The following is an 11,616-nucleotide window of genomic DNA, read 5'->3' as shown; positions in this document are numbered from 1 at the left end:
ATAACAATAAAACATCTTCTCATAGTACGTGCCTAAAGTATACTAAAATATTTATGATATATTTGTATCTATAGTGATAAAACGCTTTTATACCTTTCACCCTTCAACCGTTCAGTTCATTACTGCTCTCGTGGGTCTGAAGTAGAACGAATAAGAAAAACTACAAAATTAATATATATTACTTTACGATTTTGTGTAAATAAATGTCTTGCTAAAACAGCTAAACGGTCATGATTACTTTTGTATTGAAGTGATGAAAGGGTTCGAAATATGGACTGTTGTAATAGAATTCAACTGGAAAGCACAAAAACAACAGTCAGCGTTATTTATACAGACTAACTAGTATAGTTATTAAACTCTAGCATTTTAGATATCCATGTTAAAGGTATCAATTAAGGTAACAAAATTGTGAATTATACTAGCTTTATTACTTAAGTGCTGCACACTTTTAGATCTTTTCAATGCATATGACCTTTGTCACTTCTGATTTTATCAGCAAACATATACATTTTGTTTGTTGTCGACATTTCCTAACATGTAAAGTAACAAAAATAGCTAACTCCGAGGAAAATTCTAAAGGGAAAGACCCTAAGCAAATGTCGAAATGAAAAGCTCAAACACGTCAAACGAATAGATAACAACTGTCATATTCCTAACTTGGTACAGACATTTTCATATGTATAAAAAGGTAGATTGAACCCAAAAAAAGCTAGCTAAACCTCTTACCTGTATAAGTCGCATAAAACTCCATTTTTTTTTTAAACAATGTGTGAGCAAAAAAGACATAAAAGGTAAAAGAAAGTCCAGAAATAGGGGTACAGCAGTCAACAATGTGTTATGATATAAATCATAGAAAATAATAAATATATCAACAAAGATAAACAAAATTTAATAAACATACAAAAAGAAAATAAGATGTTAGATTCAATATTTTAAGTGAAATTTTAATCTAGATTATTGATTAAATGTTCTAATTGGTGTCATGTTTTTTATCACATTTTTCATGGTTTTGAAGGAAAACAAATACACACTAAAATATTGATAGTTGTTCGAATGCGTCTTTAAAAGAACTCAATTACACTATGTACCAACTAATTTTTTTGAGTAACCCTTTTAACTAATCTAATGGATATAATCGGTGAATCGTACGTGAAAAAATCTTGCGTTTAATATTTTTCAAAAGATATCATAGCTGTGTAATCTATACATTTGTGTAATTGATATAAGTACAACTTGTTTGTGTAACTAATTGACGGAACTATTTTTCGATCAAGAGTATCTCCGTATATTGGTTAGGAATTATATCAGGGATTCAAAGATGAACGATATTAGGAGTCAAATGGTAAAGACCGGTAATTATTTGGTTCATTAATTCTGCAATACAAATATACACAAAGGCCTTACACAAATTTTAACCTGTGAGGTTTTAATCCATATGCAATCAGTTCTATGAACACAACCTGCCTACCAATGTGCGTCTGGACGAAAGATTTTTGGTAAATGTCTCGGACGTTTGTCATGACGATTAAGTTATGACTGCATTCTTTTTCTTTTTGAGAAGTCTTTATTGGGAAGTGATATGTGATATCAAGGACAATGTCTCTTGTGATATGTAAACCTCAAACTAGCTTGGAAGGACAAAAACACACATGAATATTAAAACACCCCATTAACTAAATGCGCAAAAACGTTATATGACATAGGAAAATTCTCTATGTCTTACTGTGCCAAAGGTTGCACTTCTGTCAATAAAGACAATGCAATTACCTATAGGAACTCCATTTACGCTAAATGTGTGCCACTTTAACTATGAAGTTATATTAAAAAAATTCTAGCTTTTAAAACTTTGCTGTTCTGAGTGAGCCAAGGCTCCGTGTTGAAGACCGTACCTTGACCTATAATGGTTTACTTTTACAAACTGTGACTTGGATGAGAGAATGGTTTCATTGGCACTCGTACCACATCTTCTTATATTAATTTTCTAGAATAGAAAGTTCATTCGCACAAATGTGCTCTTATCTTTAGGACGAATCCTGTATTTTTCACAGGCATAGGGATGTAACTCCATAATAGATTGCCGTTATTATTATTAAACATTATGTATATAAAATCAAAGGGTGATCAAGACCTCGCTTTTCCCTCCATTTTTGAATCCGCAAGTAAATTAAAATTAAAAAATTGCTTTCACGAGTTATTGAGGACTATTGACAGGGATAAGTGACATAATCACGTAATTGTTACGACAACGTTGGGTTTCATAAATGTAATAACCGCAAAATTGTCCTACTCATATTGCTGTTCGGGGCAAAAAGATCATTCGGTTATTGTACCCACATTCCAAAACGTGTCCTTAACGACAATGGCGAACAATGACAGTGTTTGTATTGAAAATTATGAGAATTCTGCTACAATGACCACCGGTAACAATGTCCGACCAACCATTATTGATTTTGCCTCAGTTATTCAAAATTCTCAATCTTGTTAAAAAATAATGGAAAATGTCACAATAAACGTGTTTATCCTGATTTAGAGTAATTTCTCGCAATTTGATTGGCTGATATTGTCCTTATAAATTTCAGTTTATTTTTTTATCACGTCAGTTGAAATTATCTTTCATAAACCATTGACCTAATAAATTTTGGTTTTGAGTTCCGTTCCTTTATAGTCTTGATATTTTTCATTTTTCACAGGTTTAGATTAAATATCTTATACATTTGGATTATATTGTCCTAACAATTAAATTTGAATATATAAATATGTAATATACCAAAATCAGGACAATTCTTTACACAGTGTGCAATTGTCCTAATATGAGAATTTATCGAATCCATAAAATTCATATCGGCTGTGTAACTAATAATGGTATAAATGATCAAAATTAATGGAAAATGTAATACATCTTTTTAGATTTTACCTGTTGTGGTAAATGAAATAGTTTTAGTTGAACTTTTATCTCTTTTCTGTAGAACTTAGATGTATGATCAATAGATTATAAGTTCTGAGTATTTTCCGTATTGGCCTTGATACCATTCCTCGACACATATGGGCCTTCGGCTAAAAACTCGGGCTGATACCGACGCGAATATATAGGGAAAAGGACGTGGTATATTCTATAAATATGTTCTTTGTAAAGATCTATACTAAACATATGGCACCATTCGTGTTTATCGTGCTGATAATTTGTACAGTAGTTAAGGCATAATAGACAGATAGGAAATATTGATATAGTTAAGGAATTCAGTGATTTTACGTGACACTTAATCAATGACAATCGTGTCAACTGAAGAACTCTTTTTACATGCAATATGAAAGAATGAAGAAATTCTACCTTCCGAGCATATATAATGAATCCATTCATTCGTTACATATCCGGTACAACGTAGATATTTTAGTTGTTATAAAATTATGAATGAGGATTGGGCATTGTTTTTACATAAAACCTTGGTAGAGTCAAACAATAACAGAGAAATATTAAGAAAGCAACTGTACTGAATGATCGTATGCGAAAGTATCAATTTCTTTGTAACATATACTTTTAAAGAGAATTAACATTCACATAACTTGTAGGACAAATACTGTATTATAATGAGTGACAATAGAATTATAACACTTCATTTTCATATTTCTTAGATTAAAATAAAAACCCATTGACCTGTATTGCTATGAAGAAAATGATGAACCGATCGAATACAAAGATTCATTTGACATAAAAACAAAAAGAGTTCCAATTTTTTTTCCGACTTTGCAGACCAAATTTGTTAAATGGTAATAATCCGATTCAAAACATATTTCAAGCTTCAATTTAAATCTACCTTTTTTTTTTAAATTTATTGTCAAAATGAATTATTTTTTATTACAAATAAAATCCCCATTAGGTTTTAATGAAAAAAGAACTTAGGTAGTTCATCTGCGTCGAATAGTGGTATCATTGATTCTCACATTTTCATAAGAAGCTTGTTAACTATATTTATTTGATTGCACCTACGGAAATATTAGGGTTGTTTCATGGAACTTTACCTTATGTTGCTTACTTAAAAGACGTCTTTTACATTTCTCATGTCTAATCCCTTCATTCTTTTTATAATTTTGCATTGATCATTTATTATTTAAACTGTCTGTAACCTGTTTTGTCATTGTCGAACAGTTAAGCTATCTATAAATGATAGAGTTTTTTGTCTTCTGCTATTTCGGGCCCATACCATTGACATGTAGAAAGAGGCAACATTTGACTGATATATCTATGTTTCCAGAGTAATAGCAACACATGAATTGAATGATGAATTAACGCAGGTTTAGCAATAACTACATCCTTGGCGGAAAAGAGTATGAACAATTATACAAATTACATAAAGAGGTAAAGCACTTTCGCCTGTATTTACAAGCAGAAACGTTTTACATGTATTCGGTTTTAATTTTGAAATTATCTATTTCCTACCCTTAGTAGCAATATAACAACTTCACCTGCATATGGGATATACATTCTCCATTACTCAGATTTTGTAAAACGTCACCAGTGTCTGATTAGAAACTTGATGAAACAGGGGTATGTCAAAGAACGTCTTGACCTTTTTTTTAAAACAAAATCATCGGAAGGTACTAAGACCTTGTTAATATATATCCCGTATCAACTTTACAAATAAAATACGATGGTCTCGAAGTATAGATTCTGTGTACTGACGTTGTTTATTATCTTAATAGGTCTTTATGAGTATTACTTTTACTGTTAAGTCTGTTTGTGGTGATATGCATTTGATGTGAATCTGTATTTTCATTGTGTTATTTTTCTATGACAATTTTTGTATTCTTATCTTTCATTTTAGCTGATGTATTTTGTCTTTATTCCTTCTTGTGTTTCTTTAATACAAATAACGTGGCATTGTTCTAATATATCCCGTTATTGTGTTTTATTGTGTTATTGTGCTATTGTAAATTTTTGTATTCTTGTTTTTCATTTTTGCTAATGTGCTTTGTCTATATGCCTTTTTCTGCTTCTTTGTTACGTATTTGTTTGTTTTAGAGCGATTAAGATAATAACTCAATGTTGACAACTCAACCTTATTTTTGACATTTTTACCTATGTCTGTTTGTTTTGTTCACTAATCGTCAATATGGGCACAGGAGGTTTGCGCTTTTTTACCTGTAAAACGATAGGACATTTGCACTTCAAATACTATGGACATTTGCGCTTTTAATTTTGATTCACCTGTATTAAATTGAACGGACATTTGCGCTTTTTACCTATAGTCGTCCACCTGTAATTTTAATGAGAAGTAATAATACGTAGATGAATAACTTATATTTGTCATTATTACGATAAATGGTGCAGAATCCTTCCATGCCCTCTTTAATGAACAGTTCTACTCACTAATTCTGCTATAATATTTTTTTTTAAAATCTTTTGAAATTTTTGAATAGTTTCATTTAACAACAGTTGGAGAATTACATTAAGATTTGTTATATTGATGAACAGGCACCCCAGAATTGAGAAACATTATTATTTATTTGAAATATGGTCGAAATACCAGTCTAAACAGATAACAAGAGCTATTTTTTGTTCAGTCCTTGGGTTTCAGATATCAAGCTAAAACTGACCTGTGATGACTGTACGTGTTTTTATATCTGTAGAATGTTTACTTTTACTAGTTTTAGCTGTATATAAAATTTTTAACATATATCAATGTGCTATGAAATGTGGTATGCAATCATTTTAAAGCTTTAAACTATGCCAGGTCAAACCTGCCGGTCCCAATCCGGATAAAAGAGGAGGATAGGCATAAGAAACAAATATTGCAAAAGCGCAAATGTCCGATGTAAAAAGCGCAAATGTCCTATGAAAAAGGGCAAACGTCCGGTGCCGGTCAATATAAAGGAATTCGATGCGACTGTCAAACAAATGAGAGGTTTAGTAAGCTATAAAACCAGGTTTAATCCACCAATTTCTACATACGAAAATGCCTGTACTAAATCAGGAATATAACAGTTGTTATCCATTCGTTAGAAAGTTTAAGCTTTTGATTTATCCATTTGATAAGGGACTTTCCGTGTCGAATTTTCCTCGGAGTTCAGTTTTTTTGTTTTTCCCTCTTTATAACATATCTGGACCTTAACAATTTCACAGACTAATTAAGCTATGATCTCTTCCGAATACAAATTTGTGTTTTTTGGTTTTAAGTGTCTTCAATTTAATATTCTAAAATATAGATAGCTATATATTGTCAACAAGACTGCCTCCAACAGCAAGTTTTAGCGTGGTGCATATCATTTTGTGTTTGTGGTTATTGCAATTTGTTAAACACTAATACAAAATAAACATTCGACATTATATTTTTACTAGTCCAATTTCTAATCTTTTGCGTTTTTTTTTTTTAACTTAATGTGAAATATCGATGAAAACTGATTTATAAAAAAAAATCAAAATAGAACTATGGGTATTTTTTCTACCCATGATTTAAATCGCCATTGAAATTCTAATGATGTACAATTGATGTATATAAAAAAAAAGTGCCCATAACCGTAAACTGTATCTGTTTGCACTTACTTGTAGGAATATATTGTATCTATAAATATCAGGTTATCTGAACCATGGGTTGTTTTTCGTCTATTTTTCGTAAAAATTGATTTTTCGAAACATTAAGTGTGTTCTACTCCAGTCATATGTTGCCGCAGTCTTAATTTAAAAAACTGTTTCGGAGTTTACGGTTTACAATGTTTTTCAACTTTATATTTGATCGAGTCGTCAAATTGTTTTAAGTCAACAACCAAATATTAGTCATATGAAAACGAAACACGCGTCTACAGTACCAAATTATAAGCCTGATATCTTTGATGATCCCCCCTAATTATGCAAATGATATCAAATTATTATTTACATCTTTTCAAAAACTGATAGACTGGGTACCTTAAACTGTCCTTAGGCCTGTCTGATGATGAAAAACATACATACAATGATGTAGCACTGTTTTCGTGAATATAAGACCATATGTATTTTTAAAAAAGGTGAACTTTACACGGGAAACTCTTTTCGAACATTCCAGTTTTTGACGGGGATGATCCAGAGCTTTGGTGTCCTTTTAACACAAAAATGTATCCTTAATGAGTTCAATACGTCCAACATCTGTAGTGATGTTTAAGATTTTAATGAACTATATAAAAAATGACACAATTTATAAGTTATGAATTTCTTAACCATAAATTACTTTCATTAATAAAAACACTTGGGCGGGGATTTACATGTAATTGTAGAAACTTTATGACAGACAGGATGCTAATTTATACGGGAATAATTTTAGAGCTGATAAAAATATATACTATACATCCTTTGATTAAACTCATTCTGAAAGGTTAATCAATTAAACACTGTCGTAAGATCTTAATCTTTATTGAATCAATAGTATCCCAATGTTATGAAACATTTTAAACGTGTCATCCTTTTAAGTGCCATTCCTTATTTCAACATCTTCAAATGGGTGATATTTAACTACATCATTATCTTCCTTTTACTGATAATATATTATCTCTTCGTCTTATCATTCCATATGTATTATATCGCAGTTGTTAGTTTAAAGAGGTGAACCTTTTTCTCCTGTATATACATGTATAAGCAGCTACATTTAAATATGATTCTGAATCCTGACAATTCACAGAATTATTGAGCCATGACAATGTCGTTTTTTTCGGTTTTATTTTAAGTGTCCTCAATTTAATATTCTACAAAGTTAAAAACGGATGGAAATAAAACTGCCTTCAACAGCAAATTTTAGCATGGTACACATATCATTTGGTGTTTGTGATTATTTGTTTTTATCAGCATTAAATGTTTATATTGAAACTAGTCCAATTCATAATCTTCTGCGAATCTTTTCGAACTTGATCTTTAATATCACGCATTACAAAGCCAAATAAATTGGTAGGTATTGTTTCTACCCACAATAAACTTTGCCATTGAAATTTAGTTTAGAAATTTATAGATGTTTAATTGATGTATTCAAAAAAGTGTTCATAACCGTAAATTTTATCAGTTTTCATGTAGGAATACATTGTTTCTATATATACGAAGTCGTGTTATTTAGATTAGGGGTTGTTTTTCGTTGTTGTTAGTCTATTTTTCGTTAACGTTGAATTATTCGAGACATTAAGTATGTTCTACCCAAGTCAAATATTGCCGCAGCCGTAATTGAACAACTGTTTCGGAACTTCCGGTTCATAATGTTTTTAAAAATTCATATTTGATGTGAGCCGTCAAACTTTGAATTCGAATGCCAGTCATATTTAGACTACTTTACCAAATTAAACGTAGATGATGATCCCCCCTAATCACATCAAATTGTTATTTACATCATTTAAAAAACTAATTGACTGGAAACCTGAAACTGTTCATATGCCTGCCTGAAGATGATAAATAATATATAAACAATGCTGTATCACTGTTTAGGTGAAAATAAGAGAAAATTTATTTCGAATAAAAGTATTACAAGAATTTTAAACAAGGGAACCACTTTTCGAATATTTAGACAAAAGAGAAGATTTTTTGATCCTATTGTTCAATAGTCATTTGTGGATGGTGATATTTCTGAACTTTTCTGTTTTATTTAACACGAAGGTTTGAGATTTCAAAGAAAATTATCTAAGAAACAATTAAAAGTCATAGATTTCTTTACCATAAATAATTTGAATCCTTGAAAAACCTTAACTTAATTCTTTTATATATAACAACATTTGGTGTCGAATTTGCATGCAATTATAGAAATCTTATGAAAGATAGGATGTTACATTCTAATGTTTGCGGAGATATGTATAGAGCCTATACAAAGATATACTGTACATCCTTTTGAAAACACTCATTCTTAAAGGTTGTACATTGAACACTGTCGTAAGATATTGTTCTTATTGGATCAATATTGCCCCAATGTTACGAAACATGTTAAACCTGTCATCTTTTTAAGCACCATTCCTTATTAAAACATTTTCAAATGAAAGGGATTTACATACAACATTGATCTTTTTTATTTTGATAAATTTAAATCAAATCATTGTCTTATCATTGCAAATGTATGTCATTCGAAGTTGTTAGTTTAAATATGTCGCATGATGCTTGAAGTAGACTTCGTTTTTCAAAGAATAGGATTAATATGATGTAAATGTATGACAACTTTTCGCTGCAATAGATCAAACGTATTTCTGTAATATTCTTCGTTATAAGGTAGATTCAAGTTTGTTTGGGGCGTAATGCATAACAAATAAAAGTACTGAAATACTGAACATCGGATGACCGCAAACTTTGGTAGAAAAACTTGTCGCATAAAAAAAAATCATCTCTCTACACCTGAAAGTTAGGTTAAGGTACATAGATATATTTGTTCTGAGACAAGTTCTTGTGTGGATGATAAAAAAATGGCTGGGAATTCAACCCCATCGTAATAATTATTACATTGTAGAGATACAATCATTTGTTATCAGTATACTGTGGTTTATTATTATATATTATATTAATATTTGTAAACCAGTTATATATATAGCAGACGATCTTTATAACAATACAGTCACATTTTCATCAATTTATATATCAATCTATTCTACTATTCTAATGATAGTGCAGGGCAAGTGCATGGTCGACACTCTTCTGTAGAAATTCGTTTTTATAAGCTTTTGTTGCAAAACGTTCTCGATGTATTCTTCCGCATGTGTTAACAAAATATTTCGGTATGCATGATTTGTTTTTAAGATAAATATTTCTCACGACAAAACATTTCCGTATCATTTATCAATGTTCTTAAAATTAGTTTCATGAAAATTTATTTATGAATTAATACATAACAAACGATCATAAGGAATGTTATTTTGCACTCGATAATATCCGCGTTATCATTTAAGATATGTCCTGTTATCAGTCAAGGTAATTTCTTCGGCAACATAACACACGTATGACCTCTCAATGTCATATCCTATGTATAAAATAAAAAAGGACGAAAGGAGAAAAGAATAAAAGACAAAATAACCTCTGAAGCGTGATGGATAACAAAAAGACAAGGGGAGAAAAGAATAACAGCCAAACTATACTCTACCTGGAGCTTGGATGCAATTCATAACAAAAAAAGACAAAAGAAGAGAAGAATAACAACACAACTATACTCTACCCGGAGCTTGAGCGCAAGGCATAGCAGAAAAGACAAAAGGAGAGAAGAAGAATAATAAGATCAGCTTTACCTGGAGAGTGGCAATACAATTTCTGATTTGCATTTGTTAAGTTTTCATGAACAGACGTAATTTAAATATATTGAGTTTGGTTGGTGGTTGAAAGAAGGGTAGTGGGACCGACCTTTTTCGAAATCAGAGGGACCATTACTTTTTTTTAATAAAGAAACACATACTCGTACGCTAAGTAAACGATTCACTTGTATCCCCATCTTTGGATTCTCCTATAAATGTTATGTAAGATTGATTTATTGATCAATGCCCGAATCGACTTGCAGTTCACAAGAAAATTATATTCACGTAATATATATGGACTTCAAAGGGTGACGAATGGCTTTGGGACTGCTATGCATTAAAAAGGGCGAAGTCAGCAGTTACTGTCCCCTTTCGTATTTGAACTCAAACAGGGAAACATTGGAATTAAAAGGTACAGTTACAATTTCTTTATCTGACCTAACACTTACCTTAAACTTCATCGTATTAATTCGTTACATGTTATTAAAGTTACAATGAGGTTAATTATTTGTGACTATATTCTACTTTCCAATATGAATGCTTATGCCTATTTCTGACCATTTTATAAACTGGCAAATGAGTGAACTTGTATGGATATAAGATAAGATATCATCGTTTTATTACGATTTTAAAATTATGAATGAGGATTGGGCATTGTTTTTACAAACTCAAACATAAAACCTTGGTCGATGTCAAACAGTAACATAGAAATACTGAGAAAACAACTGTACTGAATGATCGTATGCGAAAGTATCAATTTCTTTGTAACATATACTTTTAAAGAGAATTAACATTCACATAACTTGTAGGACAAATACTGTATTATAATGAGTGACAATAGAATTATAACACTTCATTTTTATATTTCTTAGATAAAAATAAAAACCCATTGACCTGTATTGATATGAAGAAAATGATGAACCGATCGAATACAAAGATTCTTTTGACATAAAAACAAAAAGAGTTCCAATTTATTTCCGACTTTGCAGACCAGATTTGTTAATGGTGATAATCCGATTCAAAACATTATTCCAGCTTCAATTTAAATATAATTTTTTTTTAAATGTATTGTCAAAATGAATTACTTTTTATTACAAATAAAATCCCATTAGGTTTTAATGAGAAAAGAACTTAGGTAGTTCATCTGCGTCGAATAGTGGTACCATTGATTCTTACATTTTCATAAGAAGCTTGTTAACTATATTTATTTGATTGCACCTCCGGAAATATTAGGGTTGTTTCATGGAACTTTAGCTTATGTTGCTTACTTAAAAGACGTATTTTACCTTTTTCATGTCTAATCCCTTCATCCCTTTTTATGCCCCACCTACGATAGTAGAGGGGCATTATGTTTTCTGGTCTGTGCGTCCGTTCGTCCGTCCGTCCGTCTGTCCGTTTGTCCGTCTGTCC

This window comes from Mytilus edulis, chromosome 3, assembly GCF_963676685.1.
Source record: "Mytilus edulis chromosome 3, xbMytEdul2.2, whole genome shotgun sequence".
In the NCBI taxonomy this organism is placed as follows: Eukaryota; Metazoa; Mollusca; class Bivalvia; order Mytilida; family Mytilidae; genus Mytilus; species Mytilus edulis.
Note: the sequence above shows the minus strand (reverse complement) of the source record.